Source organism: Theropithecus gelada, chromosome 11 (assembly GCF_003255815.1).
Source record: "Theropithecus gelada isolate Dixy chromosome 11, Tgel_1.0, whole genome shotgun sequence".
NCBI classification, from domain to species: domain Eukaryota; kingdom Metazoa; phylum Chordata; class Mammalia; order Primates; family Cercopithecidae; genus Theropithecus; species Theropithecus gelada.
Window position 1 is genome coordinate 5,488,728 of NC_037679.1, and position 20,498 is coordinate 5,509,225.

At 40.4% G+C, this 20,498-nt stretch overlaps 1 long non-coding RNA gene across 1 annotated transcript in view; it reads left to right on the forward strand.

The window, feature by feature from the left end:
• The first annotated feature begins 5,286 nt into the window (after positions 1-5,286).
• LOC112635501 overlaps positions 5,287-20,498 on the forward strand; it is a 185,694-nt gene continuing 170,482 nt past the window's right edge. Inside the window, exons 1-2 of the long non-coding RNA XR_003121923.1 lie at positions 5,287-5,324; positions 9,286-9,507. This is a non-coding gene — a long non-coding RNA (uncharacterized LOC112635501). The remainder of the gene's footprint in view (positions 5,325-9,285; positions 9,508-20,498) is intronic.

A 20,498-nucleotide genomic window follows, 5' to 3' on the forward strand; every position in this document is an offset into this window, starting at 1 on the left:
AGTGCCTAAAACAGTGCCTGATACATAAAAAGTGTTCAGTAAGTGCTTGTTGATTTAGTACTTTCAACTTTTTCCCTCAGTGCCTAGCACAAAATAAACTCTGAATCCATATTTGTTGCAATGCCTTGTTGGTAGAAAATACAGTGTTTTTTTTCTCAGACCCAGTCTTGTCTTTTCTTCCCTCCCTCCCTCTCTCCCTCCCTCTTTCTTTTTTTTTTTTTTTTCTTTTTTCTCTTCTTTTCTCTCTCTTCTTTCTTTCTTTTCTTGCTCTGTCGCCTAGGCTGGAGTGCAGTGGTGCGATCTTGGCTCACTGCAAACTCTGTCTCCTGGGTTCAAGCTATTCTTGTGCCTCAGCCTCCCCGTAGCTGGGATTACAGACATGCGCCACCATGCCCGGCATTTCAAACCCAGTCTTATGTAAGACACAAGCATGAGAATGAATTGCAAGCCTTGCTTTCTAATGACTTTGTTTCACCTAATTAAATGCCCCTTTGCTATGTATACAGTCTCACTCCTTTGTCTTAGGACAACATCATTCAGAATTCAAGTATGAACACTGGCATTGTGGAGAGACAGTGAAATTACTTTTCCTTTCCTCCATCTCCCTTCAAACCACACCTTTCCCCTTATTCCAATGACTTCCATATTTTCTTATTTTATTTTATTTTTATTTTTTTAAGAGACAAGTCTCGCTCTGTCGCCCAGGCTGGAGTGCAGTGGCGCGATCTCGGCTCACTGCAAGCTCTGCCTGCCAGGTTGATACCATTCTCCGGCCTCAGCCTCCTGAGTAGCTGGGACTACAGGCGCCTGCCACCACGCCCACCTAATTTTTTGTATTTTTAGTAGAGATGGGGTTTCACCGTGTTAGCCAGGATGGTCTCGATCTCCTGACCTCGTGATCTGACCGCCTCAGCCTCCCAAAGTGCTGGGATTACAGGCGTGAGCCACTGTGCCGGGCTTCTTATGTATTTAACTTTTTTCCTCACATAGTGAAGACTGGAGAATAATTAAATGTTTAAAATTAACTAATAAAAATTGTATTTATCATATACAACACCATGTTTTGAAATACATATACACTGTGGAATGGTTAAATTGAGCCAAATAACATATGCATTACCTCATATACTTACTTTTTGTGGTGAGAACAGTTAAAACCTATTTTCTTAGCAATTTTCAAAATACAATACATTGTTATTAACTATAGTCACCATGTTGTACAATAGAGCTCTTGAACTTATTCCTCCTAACTGAAATTTTGTTATCTTTTGACCAACATGTCCCCAAACGTCCTCCCCTCCACTCCCTCAGCCTTTGGTAACCATCATTCTATTCTTTACTTCTATGAGTTTGACTGTTTTAGATTCCACATACAAATAAGATCATGTGATTTGTCTTTCTGTGCCTGACTTTTTTCCACTTATCATAACGTTCTTGAGGTTCATCCATGTTGTTGCATTTCCATATTTTTAATATTAATCTTTCCAGGTGCCTGAGGAAATTCTTGTCTCAACTCTTCTTTTTATGATTTTGTATATTTTATTCTTGGGATCATAAATAGAAAGTGCTTGATAAATGAACGGTTGTATTCAATCTTTGTAAGATAGCTCTCAAGTCTAAAGCAACAGTATGGACTCTGTGAGCACTTTGCTGACTTTGTCATGTTTTTCTGGTGTTGACAGATACTCTATTAGATATCAATTGCTATGTAACAAATTATTCCAAGACTTAGTGTCTGAAAGCAACAATAGTTTAAAATCTTTCAAAGTGTCTATGAATCAGGAATTCAAGAGCAGTTCAGTTGGGTGTTCTGGCTTTAAGTCTTTTATGAGGTTGCAGTCGACTGTGAGAGGGCTGTAGTCATCTGATGGCATGACTGGGGCTGGAAGATCTTCCAAAGTCACTCACATGTTGGCAAGTCGGTGCTGGCCGGTTGGTTCCTCTGCAAGAAGGTGTCTGCACACCCCTGACTGAATGCTTTCAAGACATGGCAGCTGGCTTAACCCGAGCGAGTTTGCCAAGAGAGAGCAAGGCAGAAGCTGCAATGCCTTTATGAACTAGCCTTGGAAGTCACTCTTTATCATTTCTGCCATATTCTATCAGTCACAAAGGCAAGCCCTGATTCAACATAAAAGGGGACTATACAAGGGAGTGAATACCAGGAAGTAAGCATCACTGGGGGCCATTTTGGAGGCTGGCTACCACAGAGGTTGTCAGCAGAAAGAATTCTATTCTATTCTATTCTAATTTTATTTTATTTTATTTTATTTTGAGACAGGGTCTCACTCTGTCGCCCAGGCTGGAATGCAGCAGTCTGATCAGAGAGCCCAGGTTCAGGTGATCCTCCCACCTCAGTCTCCTGGGTAGCTGCGACTACAGGCACAGGCCACCACGTCTGGCTAGGCTAATTTTTTGTGGAGACAGGGTTTCAGCCAAGTTGCCCAGGCTGATCTCAAACTCCTCAGCTCAAGCAATCCACCCACATCAGTTTCTCAAAGTGCTGAGATTACAGGTATGAGCCACTGTGCCCAGCCAGAAAACTTTTTTTTGGCAATAAACACAATATGCAATTGAAAGTGGCTTAAATAATGACACTATCTCACATAATAAGAAGTATGTAGAGAGTGCAGTTCTGGGGTTAATTATTGGCCCTGATACCTCCCTCCAAGACAAAGAGCTCATTATATTTTCACTTTGCCTTCTTCAACATGCTGGAGATCTCTCCCATCATGGTCACATGTTGGCTGCAGTGGTTTTAGGGATCATAGGCAGACAGAACCACATCCATTGCAAAAGAAAGGAGCGTCATTTTGTGAGTTAATTTTATTATGAGAGATAACATTTCCTGGAAATGCTGTTATTGTTATCTCAGATCCCACTGGCCAGGACTGGATAACATAGTAATGCCTAAAAGACATATTATATTGTAAATCCATATATTTCCAAGCATCAGTATGTTGTAAATGCATACCTCATTTTTCAGCAAGAAAAAGAAAATTAAGAGCCCAGAGAAACTCAATCTTAAAAAAATTTAGAAATATGACCGGGCGCCATGGCTCATGCCTGTAATCCCAGCACTTTGGGAGGTCGAGACGGGTGGATCACCTGAGGTCAGGAGTTTGAGACCAGCCTGGCCAACATGGTGAAACCCCATCTCTAGTAAAAATACAAAAATTAGCTGGGTGTGGTGGCAGGCGCTTGTAATCCCAGCTACTCTGGAGGCCAAGGCAGGAGAATGGCTGGAACCGGGAAGGTGGAGGTTGCAGTGAGCCGAGATCGCGTCATTGCACCACAGCCTGGGCGACAAGAGCAAAACTCCGTCTCAAAACAACAACAACAACAAATTTAAACATATTTAGATAGTTTTACAGATACTTTAGTACAGACATACTCAATTCTGTCAAGACTGAAGAACTTTCCAGGGACCTAGTATCAGAACTCTGTTTCTCTCATCTCCTTCCCAAATAAAAGAGGGGAAAGAATGGCTTGCCTAATGACCTTCTTGTGATACTTACCTGTTGGCCTTTTCATTTGACCCTGGAATGTTCTGTTTTGCTAGGTGTAGTATATGCCAATGAATGGGAAAGAAAACAGTGGCAGAGAGATGAAGGATTTATTGACAATGGTTATTTGGCTAGGTAGAATGACACCTGCTAATTACCAATAAGTGTCTTGGGAAGTGAAATGTTACAGCAAAATCACAGATGTGATTCTCATATATATGCTTAAGGTTATTCAGAATGTGGTAAGGTCACAGAAACAATCAACAATTAAGCTAGAAAACAAGCTGTGTATATTCTTAGTAAAGAAAGTAGAAGTTTTATTGAAGTGCTCTATTGTTTTAAAAAATTAAAAATTTCAGATCCTTACAATTTTCCAAAATAGGATCATTAAAAAAAAACCTTTATTTTTATACTTGTTAGACATCTTCTTGTCTAGAGAAATGACAGTGACTGAATGTATGTGTTGTACCCAAAGCACTCATAGGCCACGATGGACCTACATTCCTGGCCTTCAGTCAGTTTCCGGATCTTTCTTTGCCCAGGGCTAAGATACTTAAATAAGGATTTATTAAAATTAACATACCTGCAATTCTGGTTCTTAGATGGGAAGCATTTAATATATGGGCTTGGTTCTGAGATCTTTACTTGATAAAACTCCAACTGTTTTGGCTGACATCTTTGGCACTTTGTGACTGATTAAGGCACCTGCCGCCGGTTCCATGTCACTTCTGTCTGGGGACACGTGGAGCTAATGCCACTTTTCAACCCCCACGCTATTCAGCGACATTAACCCGGGCGACAGTCCAGGGCTAAACAGTTGCTTAAACAGTTAAATGTGTGTTTTCTTGAGGTGAACCACGTACACAACAACCCCCTTTGAGTGAAACAATTTTGTTGTGTAACGATTTGTCACTTCTACATGGATGAGGTCAACGAAACCCTCAAAGTTGCTGTCTCAGGAATATATTTTGTTCGTGGTTGGGAAAACGAAGTGGAGAATGTTACGGCATAGGGAAAATAGCTTGTTTATTTTCTCAGTGGTTAAGTGGGAGTGGGTAAAACACAATTGGCCGTGCATGTGCTTTGTTTAAACGGCGGTGCAGTAATTCTAAATGAGAAGACAAGAATCCCATCGTCACCGTCTTCTCCCTTTGTCTCACATTCCGCCTGGAGGTGTGGGGGGTCTCAATGCGGAGGTGGCGGGGCTGGGGGGCGGCGCCCCAGAGGCGAAGGCGGAGGCGCCAGGCGCCGCTCCTGGCCTCTCAGGATACCAGTCGGCTACAAGCAAGGTCGGGGGCAAGGCCGCGTGGCGGCTTGGAGCGGCGCGAAGGAAGCGAGGGCTGGCGGCCCCAGGGCAAACGGCTCTGGCGGCGCCAGCCTGGGGCGCTGCAGCGGGCGGGGCGTGCGCAGGGCCGCTCCCGGGAGAGAAAGGAACCTTCGCAATGTCGGAGCCCGGCTGTGGCCGGAAAACGGAGGGAAGAAGGAAAAGGAGAAGGAAGAGGGAGGGGGAAAAGGAGGTGGGGAGACGAAGGAGCGGGGAGGCGGCGGGCAGGGCCTGCGGCGCGCAGCCCCAGTAGATCTCCGGAAATTTTCCACTAACGCTCCGAGCGCCAGGGCCGCCCAGGCGCAGCCCGCCTCTGCGCGCCTGCGACCCACGTGACGGTGATTCACTAGGCGCCCCCTTCCCAGCCCGCGCGCGGACTTGGAGTTGAGCGGGGGAGCTGGGGTTGGGGAGGAGGAAGAGGAGAAGGAGCGGGGAAGGGTTCGGGAAGAGGGAGGAGGGGAAGCAGAGGGGATGAAGAGGTGCTGAGGCGCCGGCTGGTACCTGGGCCCCCACCTCCCGGGTGTGTGGGGATCGGGTCGGGGGCCCAGTAACGCCCCCTGCAGTCCAGCCTGGGCAGGCCGGGAGGCTGGCGGGTTCGCGCCAGCCACGCTCGCCTGCGTGGTGGAAAACCTAGAGAGCCCTACAGCGTCAGGGCTAATCCCGGGCCACCTCGAGGCCCCGCGGAGTTTTCGCGAACGCGCCGGGCGGTGCAGGGATGCCCTGCTTGGGAGAGTGCAGGGTGGGAAGCGGGCACGCCCTGTTGGCAGCTGCCCGCGCTTGTGTACGTGGCTGCTGACGTGGAGTACTGTAGCTGTGGAAAGCCTGCGCCCCAGGGAGGGACGCGGGGGTGCAGTCGCGGCCCATTATCTGTGCCCGGGAAGTCCTGAAGGCTCCAGGAGCTATCACATTAAACCCCCAGACCCACGAGAAAATCCTTGAAGCTTCGGTGAGCGTGGGATTTGGCGTGCTGTTGGTTCCGTATGGTTCCCCATTAAGACTTAGAAGTCGGCATACCAAGATTTCCTCTTACTCTTCGGCTGTGTTGAGTAGACATTACACAGACACCCCGCCCATGACTCTGGTCTTGCAAGGAAACATTTATTTCATAAATACTGCAACCGTTTCATCTTTCGTGTCCTTTTAGGTTCTTTCTAGTAATTGTGAACTTTTCCTCTCCAGTCATTCCATCAAAGTCTTGGAAGCAAATGAAAAAAACATACTGGCCTGAAATAGAGTTAAGATCTTTCTTTACCAACTGCCTTTCCGGGGAAGACAGCGTGGTGGGTTTGCAGTTCAGGTTTCCTCACAGCCTCTCCTGGGGGTCTTTTTCCCTCGCTGGTACCTTGAGGCATAGGACAGAAGGGAGCTGCTGAAGTTTCTGGATGTCCCTTGTTTTTTACATTTGTTTCAACTTCTTCTGGCCAGGACTGTGTGTATTGTTTTCTCATAGATTTCTGCAGTTAGAATTATTGTAATTACTAAGAATAGTAATCTTCATATAAGGCTTAGGGTACACACTAAGGTCTTTATAAATATGTGCATATTCATTTCTCTCATCAACTGTGAGGAGGTACGGGCTATTCTTACCCCATTAGTCACCTTTTACAAATGAGGAAACTGATCCTTGGAGAAGTTAGATAACTTGCCCAAGGCCATTCGTTCTCTAAGAGGAGGAACTGGAATTTGACCCCAAACTGTCAGGTAAATCCAATGCTTTGTTCTCTATGCAGTATAAATTCTTTATTAATAAATTTAATTGAAATTTTAAGTTTACATTTTGGTGGGATTTCCCCCCTATTTTATTAAAGTGGCCTTCCTGAATTTTATTATGGAGGGATGTTTAAAGTTAGTTTGGGTAGAAAGCCACACACAATTTTAAAAAGGAAGTCTTATGAAGAAATCATGCATTCCAAGGCAGTGTTACATTTTTCTTACATGGTAGATTATTGAAATATTTGACCTAAGAACTTATTTTTTTCTCAGGAGAAAAGTTTGTCTTCATACACCTTTAGCCCTGAGCAAATGGTGAATCCTCCAGGAGAATGACGATGAGGCTTTTTAGTCTTCGATATATATCGATTGAAATGTACTCAAGAAGTGAATACCCTTGAAAGGACGATGACATGATGCCAAATGAAAAGGAAATTTCCCAAAGAAAGCTAGATAATGGATAGATTTGATAACAAGATACTACTGGTTTTTTCCTTCTGGAACCTTCTTTTCTGCACTTGAAACCTTCCCCATCCAGCCAAGACTGGGTTAGATGCCCCTTTTGTGTGTTCGTGTGGCCCCCAAGGTCTGCCCCTGTAGTGGTACTGACCACGCTGTATTCTCGTGGCCTGTTCACCTGGCTGTGCTTCCCAGGATAGTAGGTGCCTCGAAGAGCAGACATCCTGTCGGGCTCAACAGAGTACAACAGCGTGTCCCCAGGGCTCAGGACAGTTGTTTGTCCTAGAGTTATGGGAGTTACTGAGCTAAGCAATACTTGTTAAAAGCATGAGCTTACACAATCGATCAGCCATGTCTTGTTAGGATGTACTGAACTGGGATTTAGCAGAAACTGGGAGAGCAATGTACCCGTCAGGAGCTGTCTGTTCAATCTTGGTCTGTATATATCCCACTGACCCACATGTTATTTTGTACATAATAGTTTTTTGATGTTTATTAAGAACAAAAACAACCTCTTTAAAATTGTGTGTCCAGTTAGCTAACTTTATTTCAGCATCCAATTAATAATCAGAGGTTTAATAACTACAGCTTTAATTCTGGCTTCACAATGATAGAATGATAAAATAGGGATTTTTTTTTTGGCTGAAGGAAACCTTATAACTGCTCTGTCCAATACACAACCACTAGCCACATGTCTATTTAAATGAATTAAACTTAATAAAATTAATAATTAAGTTCTTCAATAGGGCACTTTAATTGCTCAGTAGCCACATGTGACTACTTAAAAATAAAATTAATTGTATTCATTCAATAATGGATAGCACTGACATAGATAGTTCCATTATTGTAGAAAGTATTATTGGACAGGGCTGATAAGTTACCAAAGGGGAAGAAAACAGGTAAAAGAAGATATTTTAGATAGCATTAGCACTCTTACATACAAAGAACATTACACTCATATTCCAGGTGTCTTTTATTAGGTTGGTGCAAAAGTAATTGCAGTTTTTGCCATTTTAATGACAAAATATTTCATATATGATAAACATGTTTCCTTAGCAGTCATGCCTAAATTAATGCATATTTAAACATATTCAGGAGAATGAATGGTTCAAAAGGATTCCTTTTTGCATTCCTTTAAAGTGAATACTCATTCCAGTTGATCCTTGTGAGTCTTATTTTTTTTGTTTAAACATACTGAAATCAACTTGAGTCACTACACAAGATTCATTAGATTTGGCTGTGCTTTTTAAGCTCGCATGATTGAGAAACTAAAATACTCAGTAATGTTGGTAAAGGACAAATGCCAGATAGTTTTGGACAGACCAAATATATATTTAATGACATCACATATGCAATACAGACAGTTCTCAACTTACAAACACTCTATTGAGAAGCAGCCGTAGGTTAAATATAAAACATACTGGGTGTACCTTCTTTAAAATCCTCCTAAGAACAGTACCACCAGGGTATCCATTGTATAAATGAATTAGTGTATAAAAAAATAAAAATAAGTCTTAGAATTAGAGAATGCTGTAGAGGCAATAAAGAGCGTGTGTAAAACACTGGGGGAATTAGTTGAGGTTATTTCCACAGTAGAGCAGATTTGCTTAAGTAACCCCCTGACAAAAATAGCTTAGTTCCGCCTCCCACCAGCATGCCTGCTGTGTGCATTTCCCCCAGTCCTTCGGTCGTTAAAAAATTTTCCCATTTCATTTATACTCCAGTTTCAGTTCTGTTGATTCAAAGTTTTGGGACTTAGGGCAAGTTTGCTAGCTTCTCTGAGCCTCCGTTTTTTAAACTGTTAAATAGGAATAACAGCATGATGAGTGCCAAGAATTAAAGAAAAATTTATGTGAAAATATAGATTAGAAAGAAAACTAATATAAATGCAAGGGATTATGATAATAAATGCTCATAAAACTTCAGTACTCCCTGGGAAGAGCAAATGGCCATCAGTCATGTGCACGTGATCAGAATCTGGGCCGTCATATTTTTTTAAGCGAGTTGATGGCCTGAGGGTTCTTGGCCAGGTGGGAGGAGGCTGCTCTGGGATGTCGAAGAGAGATTTTAAAAAGGAGATGGAAGGCTGTGAAAACATAGTTCAAATTGGAGGGAGCTTGGGCAAATACCACTTTTCCTTTAAGGAATGAATGTAATTGCTTGCATTTTCTCTCTACTTCCATCCTCTCATTGATTTATTCTGAAGGCTGAAGTTTCTACTTTACATTCTAATTCATCTGACATAGCGTGTTTTTAAAAAACTTAGCATTGCTTGCTTTGGTTTTCCAGTTGTCTTTTGCTGATGGAGCCTCTGTGAAGGGCAAATTCAAAGTACAGCTGGGTGCTGCAGTGCAGGAGTGGGAATGCGTGGCTGTGGTTATGAAGGAGCCTAGGCAGCTATGCCTTTAGCCCCTGGTGAAGCAGTGCCGGTCACATTTTGCCAGTCAAACGGAGAGGCAGCAGTAGTAAGACCAGACCAAATCAAACCAAGCAAACCACAGGGGAATGGAGGTAGGTGAAGAGCACCAAAGAGAATGATGGCTCACAACAGTTCTAAGCATGGTACATATATCAGTTCATTTAAGCCTTATGATGATCCTATGGGGTCAGTACCATTATCATTATTATCCCCAACTGAGGCACAGAACAACTGTGACTAAGCAACTGTGCTCAATGTCACACCACTCTTCAGTGATAGAAGTGACATTTTAACTCAGGCAGCTGGATCTGGAGTTTGTCCTCTTAACTACTACACTAGCAATTCTCAAACTTTCTGGTCTCAGGACCCCCTTGCAGTCTTAAAAAGTGTTGGATGTCAATGTATTTAAAAGTAATAACCAACTCACAATATGCTAATATAAATAACATTTAAAAGTGAAAATAGCTATGTTTCTCTATGTACAAAAGGTTGAGAATGGCATTGAAGAATGAAGAATCAAAGAATGGTATCACTTTATAGTTTTGCAAAGTTATGCACTATACTGTACCTCCTTTGGTGTGACAGTGGTTAAGAAGAGAGGAAATGAGAGAGACTAAAAGGTGCAAGTGATGGGAACTCAAGACCTGTCTCAGTGAGCCCCCCACACTCTCGTATGAGGAAGAAATGATAACTAAAGAATCGTCTGGAAAGTGTACAGCAGCATCTGGATTTTCATGCCTGGTTCAATCTTCAATAGATTGTTTGGATTCATTTCTCTCTCTCTCTCTCTCTCTCTCTCTCTGTGTGTGTGCTTGTGTGTGTGTGTGTGTGTGTGTGTGAGCATACACACACATATTTGAGGTTAGGTTAAAAACTTTGTCATAAAATGTATGTAAACTGGAAAGGATTTTAGAGATTATCTGACAATTCTTTTTCTTTTATAGATGAATGCATCTGAGGCCAGACAGGAAAATGACTTATTGCTGGTTAAATTGCTAGTTAGTGGCTGGATTGGAGGTAGAACCCAGATCTTCTGCCTCTTTATTCTACTCATGTCCTGTCATGGAAATTAGTCAATCTAATTACTGTTATTATAGAAGTCTGTTTCACCAGAAAGTTTGTGAATTGACAACCATAAAATCTGTGGTAAATTCACAGGCTTCATCAATGCCATTGTGAAATATTGACCCTCTGCTTCCCAGATTGCAACTCCCTCAGGCTTGGTCTGTTTGCTGTTAGGATTTGTTACAACTTCTTGCTTATTGCCTTTTGTTTCACAAGCAGTGCTGAATATGGGCTGGGTATTGGAAAGAGGATAAGCAAATGAGAACCCACAGTTCTGTAATGTGAAAACACTGATTGGCCAGTCCCCGTTATCTGCAGGATGTGCTTTTCTTAAGGATGAACATATTTTGGTTCACAGGTTTCCAAGACAAGCACATTCCTGCCAACATGATCCTTGGACAAACTGTTCTGGAATTTGAGCTCGCTACTGGAAGAGGGTTAAGTCCAGGACACACACACACATTTCAGTGGGGGGCAAGCTGTAGTTGGCTATGTTAGCACCTCATTATACAACAGTTTCAAGATAAAGTGATTCCAGATGTGCTCTCAGCAAGTACCTAGTACTTACGATTTTTATCCATTAGCCTAAAATCTACTTTCAGAATTTTGGGGAAGCCAGAGTTAGTTAATTAACTAATTATTCTTCATAAAGTTGATTCTAAGTTGACTATAATTTGCAGTATGTTTCAAGTTAGAGGATACCCATTATAACCATATAAAACATACACATTTATAGACACACATATATATATTATCACACAGACTTGCCTTTGACAATTATTATAAGTTCATCTAAAGTACTAGTTCAATGGTCATTAGGTTCCTTTGTCCTGGAAATTTCATTTAGAAACATTAGGAAAATATATATCTAAGAAGTAGTATTCTAGTTTCTTATTGATGAAGCTGCAGTGACAGTCATTGTTAGTCTGAAGCATAAATTTCATGAGTAAGTCCTGGTTAAAAGGCTCCCTCCCTTGTTTAAAAAAACAAGATTTGAAATTTTTTGCTTTGTAACCTAAATTTACGAAAAAGAGTTAAAGAGAAAAGATTATGTTTTCCCTGATAATTCGTATTATTGTTAGGAATATGGAATTTTTGCATCACTTGGCCCTAGAAGGTGGAGAGCTAAAGGTGAACATTTCATTTTGCTCTCAAATATTTTAAATTTGTCTGCAGAAATTATGATTTCTGCTGAATACAATGGAAGCCTTTTTAGCTGGTCTTACTTGAGTTGAGAATATTACATCCTAATATGCTCTTTTGATTTTATTTTGCTCTAAAGTAAATTTTTAAAAATTTAGGTATGATATCTGGCATCAAGGACAACACCGTTTATTTGCCAAAGGGTGTAACCTAGGGCATTATACACTAAATGGGAATATTGGCAAACATACTCTTCAGAGGTACCTGTTTTGCTGTAGGGCAGTACCTACAGCAAAGCAGTCTGGGTATGATGGACTCTGGATCCAGACTGTTTGGTTTCATTTCTGCTTCTGCTTTTTACTAGCTGTGTGCTTTAATTTCAGGAATGTGAGAGATAAATAATAACTCATGAAGATTTAGTTAAGTCTGAACTTGTAAAGGAAGCACTTGGAACCATGCCTGCCATATGTTAAGTACTATGCAAGTGTTAGCTTAAACAAACAAACAAATCTCAAATTTTGTTTTTGTCATGTCAGAGAGGCTAGCATCAAGTGATGGCTGAAGCAGCAAACAACTAATTAAATTTAAAAGGAAAATGATCTTTGGGATTAATCCTCTCTTGTGAAAAGTTTTCTAGAGCTTCCATCCAGCTGTGGCTAAACCTGGAGGTGAGGAAAGTGTGGCAGAGTGAATGCCATTGATTAAAGAAAGGCCAGGACCTTGCTCTGTAACAATTGTTTCTATTATTTCTATTTTGAGAGAAAGACTCTTAGTGTTACCCATCAGCAGGAGATGGACTGTAGTCTTTGTGTGGATTGACAAACATTTGTAGTTTAACAATGCGAAGGGCTTTCTTTACAGGAAATGAAAAAGTTGTGATTTTCCATAAGTCATTTAGAGAGTCACTATTGAGCCAGTCAGGCTGGACCTGCTAGTCCATACAACGGTTCTGTGACAATTAGTCTTGTGCTGTTGTAGCATTTCAGACTCATGGAGCCTTTTTCTTAGAAGACCTCTCTTCCCTCTGGCTGACACAGTCCCATCCCAGGGTGCAGGGCCTGAAAAGTGGAGTACAGTCTGGATTTCAGCCCTAACCATCCCCTCCCCACAGGACACGGTGCAGTACACAAATGGCACATTGAATGGGGTAGCCATGAAGACAGATTTTTGAATTTTACTTTCTGTGCTTCAGATCAGGAAATATGTTTATTTTATTGTTCAGTCATAGTCTACTTCAATAGCTGGATCTGGGGAAGGGATGGTTCAGTATTTTTTGTCATTGAATCCAGTGGTTGATTGTTAATTATTACTTAAGATTATCCACAAATCCTGCTAACAGCCCAAGACTGTTTTCTATCAGAGGTTTTATGAAGCCACTTAATTTAGGGTTAAGGTCCTGCTGAACCTTATAGGAGTCTTTAAAAGCAAGGAGAAAGGCATCAGAATATCACACCCTTTTAGCTATAAATCATATTTCTGTAATGCTGTTGCTACTTTTTTTCTACACGCTCTTGCAATTTAAGATGATGCATTTTATTTCCAATGGTTTGCAAGCTGTAACTGAAAAATAGAATGCTCGGAAAAGCCTCTGGCTAAAAACCAGTCTATTGACATAGAATCATGTCAGGAGTGGCCCCAGGATATTTGTGGATTTTGGCCTGTCTTGTTTCTTATCCAATATTTCTTTTCAGTTTTATCACAGTTAAATTCCTCATTGGATATGCAATAGCTTAAAATCACATTAAAGTTTGGACTTAAATCAAGCGTAGCAAAAAGTCTTGATTCTTTGACATTAGCTCCCAACATTCTTCTATTACGGTTTCAGTGGTCCTGAACTTTGGAAGATGCTGATCAGGTAATAACTCTACTGTCCCCTACAAGGAGAATGCCACCTGTAAAAAGGCACTGAGAAGTTTTATTGTCTCAAATATATTTATTCTGATTCTTAAGAAAACTTGAAGTAACTTGTGTTGTTTTGTTCTTATTTCTTTTTGTTTAGAAATCTTTAATTTTCATTTCCCCGCCCTGAGTCTTTTCCATTCTGAAATGAGTACAAACTGCTTTTTAGCTCACACATATGCTCTAGAAACAGTTGTTTCGATTATTAAATTTTTATCTGACAGTAAGTAACATGCACTTAATACATTATAGTTTATAAAGTACTTTTTCAAATCCATTACACATTTAATACCATGATCTTTTGCGATGGACATTACAATTTTCTCCTTTTCTGCAAACTGGGAAACTAAAGCTCAGAGATCCACATACTGTGCTACCCAAAGAATATAGGAAGACAACCAGACTTTTTACCTTTTACTGATTATAAAAGGTGTGTCCTCACAATTTCCATGTGATTAACCAGTCCTGAAATTATAAGACATCGTTTCCTCACTTAATTACATGTGGTGGTGTTGTGGGACTTTTTCTTAGTTCAGCTAAAGATGGGGTTTTTGTCACAGGGCCATGAAAATGTAGGCTCACAGACAATTTAAAGGGTGACTAAGGCAGGGTTTTATTGGGTGAAAAGGAAAACAAGGGGAAAGGGAGACTCTTAGCAAAACGAGACAGTGTGCTTCTTGCCCCGAGCTTCCTGCCTTGCAGATTGAATCCCAGGTTTCACCCAGGAAGAGGAGGGGCCAGACTCCTTCCTGCAGACTTCTGTGGCTCCACCCCAGTGTGCAGGCCCATAGGGGTTTTGCGGAGTAGCCTTTACCACGTGACTGTCTCAGTGTAGTACATGTGATATGGCCTAAATTGGGAAATATCTAAATTAGTAGCTACCTGTGAATTTGTCCTAACTTATTTAGATGATCATTTGAAATGATTTAAAATTATTTGGGTTTTTAGCTCTGACCACACTCATACACACACACACACACACACACACACACACACACACACAAATTAACAAGCCCTCGAGCAAAATTAATGGTAGTGCATCTGCAGCTTTTCGAAGTAATCAGAGAACTTTGAACCCCAGCTTATTTGACATTTTCACCTTTTCTAACTTTTTTTCAAAGTGTGTTGACATTCAGGTCAATTTTGAGCTGCTTTTAAGAATACTCAGTGCCTAGTATAGTATAGGCATTTAATGCCTTTCAAATAAATGACTGAATTGTTCACCATATGGGCAAAAGACAATTTGTAAATAGGTATCCCTAAATGCAGAGTACCTAAATGCAATACAAATAGTAGTCACATTATGTTTGTTGTTTTAAACTAGAAGATTTTGGTGTAGTCTGAAGTGGTATTATAGAAGGAGCAAGGACTTTGGAATCTGAAAAGATCTAGAATTGAATCTTTACCTTAGCATTTACTGCTGGTTACTACACCTTCCTTAGGCATTCCACATAACTTCTCTGATCTTCAATGTCTTCAACTGCAAATTTGGGATTATATTATCTACCTTACATCACTGGAAGGACCATCCAAATTAATATATGCAAGGTACCCTGCACAATGCTTAATGCATAAAATGTGCTCAAAGTTCATGCATTTTTAGAATTTATTTGTGTATACAACTTTGTAGCCAATTAACAGAGCCCCCAAGCAACAGATTGTATATTTTCTGATTAACCTTTGTATGTAAAAATCCAGCTGCATAATCTGTAGTATAAAAGACCCATGGTGATAGTAGCAGTTCAACATGACTATTCTAAACTCTATACAAAGAATAAAGGGCCAAAAATAGTTAAGATAATTTTGAAGAAGACCAAGGTGCAGATATTTACATTAATAGATCTCAAGACTTACTATGAAGCTATAGTAATCAAGGAAGGACAGTGATGGCAAAGGCATAAACATACATGCTGATGGGACAGAAAGGACAGTTAGGAAACAGACCCACATACAGGTGGAAACTTGTTATGTATAAGAGGTAATATAGAAGAACAGTTTGATGATTCAGTAATGGATTCTGGTACAACTAGTTATCCATATGGGAAAAAGTAAAATTATATCCCTATATCACGCCATGTACAAAAATTAATCACATGTAGGTTGAAGACCTAAATGTGAAAAGTACAATTTTTAAACATCTAAAAGGAAATATTTTATCACCTTTGGATACCTAAGAATTTCTTAAACAATGTACAAAAACAAACATTAAAGAAAAAGATGGATAAACTTGACTATGTTAAAATTAGAAATTTCTGATGTTAAACAATACCTAAACAAGTGAAAAGTGAGAAAGATATTTAAACATAAAAAGTTTTATACACAGTGTGTACAAAAGACCCCTATAAATCAAGGGGAAAAAGACAACCCAATAGAAAAGTAGGTAAAAGATATAAACAGGCAGTGGACAGAAAAGAAAACCTGAATGGTCAATAGCCATATGAACATAGTGATCAGGGAAACATAAAATTAAAACCACCAGAAAGTAGGATTTTACATTCGCCAGAGATCAAGTATTGGCGAGGATGTAGAGCAAATAAATTTTATCCACTGCTCATGGGAGAATTTCACTGGCATCACCACTTTGGAAAACAATTTAACAAAATCTAGTACAGTTAAAGATGAGCCTATCATATCACCTGCACCTACCTCTACTGCTGGGTCTAATCCCTACAGAAAGTCTCCCAGTACCTGCCACAGTTCCTAGTGCCAAGTAAGAGCTCAGTAAATAGATGTTAAAAGAAGGAAGAAAGGATGGAAGGAAGGGAGAAAGGATGATAGCAAGGAGAGAAGGAAGAAAGGAGGGAAGTAAGGAAGAAGGGAGGAAGGATGGATAGATGTAAGACTATTTGTGTCATTGGCTTCTTTTTTGCTGTTTTGGGTGTTGTGGGACTGCTGCTTTCTTGTCTGTATGGTCTCAAACCACCCTATAGGTCTGTCAACTCCAGTGGAACTTTGGGAATCTCAGACGATTCACCTCTGCCTCTCAGATTTTACTGTGAATGGCAGTAAGGATTTTCATAACCGATGAATACATTCTGTAAATGCATTTCCTTACAGAATTCACAGTGGTACTTCTTTAAATAGTAAGCTCTGATTTGCATATTTGAAGTGAATCTATGTAAGGTGTAAAATGAGATGTACCAGTATATTATGGGTAGCATAAAATATTAGTTATTACTGGATTTTTAAAATTCTTTCGGCAAAGAAAGATGAGGCCTGATGCCCTGAAAAGATAAAATACAATGTTTTTTTCAGGCATATGAGTAATCAAAAAGCATTTCACTGGTTTGTGAAGAAATGGGTATTCTTTTTAAATAGTAAATATTCATACACACTAAGCCAATTTTTAAAATAACATATATTCCCTAGAGCATGGAAAACATGGCAGCTCTTCCCATAGCTAGAAGAATGTGTGGTTACCCTGGCAACACCATTTTAGTTCCTGCTTCCAAGTACCACCTGGTGATTTCAAGTCTTAACAGCTGTGCAGCATCTACATTTCCATTGAGGAAATAAAACACATTCATGCATCATCTAATGGAGAATTTAAGAAGAAACGAACTTGCAAATTTGGGAAAGGAGGGAAACAAATAGCGCTACATGGCAGCAAAGCTGATTGAGGTTTAAAAACCGTTAACTGCAGTCTTGGAAGTGTTCCTGAAGCAGCTAAATCCACTGCATTGGGCTATGGGATTATAGGCTGATTTCCCATCAGAACTCTAACGTACACATAGGTTCAGTAGCCTAAGAACATTTTGTTGTCCCATACTCAAAATGTGTATTTGTAAGTGCAAATTGGCACTCTCCATCCTAACAGGCATTTTAACAAAATGGTTGTGTCCCCATCACTGTTAGAGGTAGAGAAATATGAAGAAAACAGTGTCCTCAGCTTCATGCTTGTTTCTCAGTGCTCCTAATTTTACCTGAAGTTTGGGGACCTTCCTTAGATCTAGTCGTATTGAAAAAGCCAGATCCTTCAATAATTTCCAGTAGAATGAGTTTTTAGGTAGTTGAGTGCTGTGGGGAGGAATAACATTGCTGGGCTGTAAGGAGGACAATGGGCTAGGAAATAGTTTTCCTCTCATAAAATAGAAACCATAAACAGTTTAATGTGTATAAAGTTTTTCCTTCTCATTTTTCTCTTTGATTATTGTGATTTATATGTATATTATTACAAGTTTAGTATAGAAGAAATATATAACAAAAGGAAAATCACTGAAGATGCTGACATTAATATATTGGGAAATTTCTTCTCTCTCTCTCTCTTTTTTTTTTTTTGAGATGGTATTTCGCTCTTGTTGCCCAGTCTGGTGTGCAATAGTGTGATCTCAGCTCACCGCAACCTCTGCCTCCTGAATTCAAGCAATTCTCCTGCCTCAGCCTCCTGAGTAGCTGGGATTACAGGCATGCGCCACCACGCCTGGCTAATTTTGTATTTTTGGTAGAGATGGGGTTACTCCATGTTGGTCAGGCACATCTTGAAGTCCCGACCTCAGGTGATCCACCCGTCTCGGCCTCCCAAAGTGCTGGAATTGCAGGCGTAAGCCACCTGGGGAATTTCTTTTAATCTTGTTTATGTATTTTTTTCACCTTTATGCATTTTAAAAGAGCTACTCAGGTTATCTATCCACATCACAATTGATTTTCTGCAGTACTAATTATGGTCTTTACTGCTTCACAGGAGTACTTTAATTCTGGTATGGCATGTTGTGTATCGTTGTATTTTTTGCTTATTCCAGTGGCTTCATGTTCTTTTCTGTTTTCATTTTAGCCTATTCGTTTTTGATTTTTTTTCATCTTCATAGAGATTGTGTTTTCATACACCTCTGTTTAGGGCACCAAACAGATGTTACTCAAAAGTTTCTATGGTATTGTAGAATCTTTTCAGAGATACTGTGTTGACTTTGTCCTGCCTCATCCTTGGACAGGGAGCAGTCTTTCCAGCCTAATATAAATAGGGTGTACAGAATGTCCCTAGCACTGTCCACTTGTATTCTGAGAACTTCTCCTCTGAAGCAAACATTGAAGGCTGGTTATGTACCCAGTCTCTGTTCAGTTTCCAGGACTTAGGATTCCTTCCCTAGATCTCTCCATAAATACTTGACTTCCTACTATATGCCAAATACCATTATAGGTGCTGCCGATATAGCGGTGAACAAACCTAGCTTACATAAAATAAGTAAACCTGTGATTATATAACATAGATTATAATATGAAGCTCCTGGTAAGGGACATAGGAGGGAGTCTAGGGAGGCAGTAATTAATTAATTAATTTATTTATTTATTTATTTTTGATATGGAGTCTTGCTCTGTTGCCAGGCTGGAGTGCAGTACTGCGATCTTGGCTCACTGCAACCTCCGCCTCCCAGGTTCAAGTGATTCTCCTGCCTTAGCCTCCTGAGTAGCTGGGACTACAGGCATGCATCACCATGCCCAGCTAATTTTTGTATTTTTAGTAGAGATGGGGTTTCACCATGTTGGCCAGGATGGTCCTGATCTCTTCACCTTGTGATCCACCCACCTCGGCCTCCCAAAGTGGGAGGTGGTTATTTTATATGGGACATTAGGGAAAGACCCACAGACCGATAAGGTAATATTTGAGCTAATAGAATTGAGGAATGAGTTATGTGGTTATCTAGAGGAAGAGAATTCCTAGAAAAGAAATCAAAGAAAGCCTTTTAAGCCATTCTAAGGCTTTGGCTTTTATTCAGAGTGAGATGGGACACCATTTTAGGATTCTGAACAGTGTGATGGCCCAGATGCCGAGTGAGCTGAGTGCTTTAAGAAAGAGGGAGTGCTAACTCATTTTATGAGCCCAGCATCATCCTGATACCAAAGCCTGGCAGAGACACAATAAAAAAGAGAATTTTAGACCAATATCCCTGATGAACATCGATGCAAAAATCCTCAATAAAATACTGGCAAACTGAATCTAGCAGCACATCAAAAAGCTTATCCACCACGATCAAGTTGGCTTCATCCCTGGGATGCAAGGCTGGTTCAACATATGCAAATCAATAAATATAATCCATCATATAAACAGAACCAAAGACAACAACCACATGATTATCTCAATAGATGCAGAAAAGGCCTTCAACAAAATTCAACAGCCCTTCATGCTAAAAACTCTCAATAAACTAGGTATTGCTGGGACGTATCTCAAAATAATAAGAGCTATTTATGACAAACTCACAACCAATATCATACTGAATGGGCAAAAATTGGAAGCATTCCCTTTGAAAACTGGCACAAGACAGGGATGCCCTCTCTCACCAGTCCTATTCAACATAGTGTTGGAAGTTCTGGCCAGGGCAATCAGGCAGAAGAAAGAAATAAAGGGTATTCAGTTAGGAAAACGGGAAGTCAAATTGTCCCTGTTTGCAGATGACATGAGAAAACCCCATCATCTCAGCCCAAAATTTCCTTAAGCGTGATAAGCAACTTCAGCAAAGTCTCAGGATACAAAATCAATGTGCAAAAATCACAAGCATTCCTATACACCACTAACAGACAAACAGAGAGCCAAATCATGAGTGAACTGCCATTCACAATTGCTACAAAGAGAATAAAATACCTAGGAATCCAACTTACAAGGGATGTGAAGGACCTCTTCAAGGAGCATTACAAACTGCTGCTCAATTAAATAAAAGAGGATACAAACAAATGGAAGAACGTTCCATGCTCATGGATAGGGAGAATCAATATCACTAAAATGACCATACTGCCCAAGGTAATTTATAGATTCAATGCCATTCTCATTAAGCTACCAATGACTTCCTTCACAGAATTGGAAAAAATTACTTTTAGGTTCACATGGAACCAAAAAAGAGCCCACATTGCCAAGACAATCCTAAGCCAAAAGAACAAAGCTGGAGGCATCACACTACCTGACTTCAAACTATACTACAAGGCTACAGTAACCAAAACAGCATGGTACTGGTACCAAAACAGAGATATAGACCAATGGAATAGAACA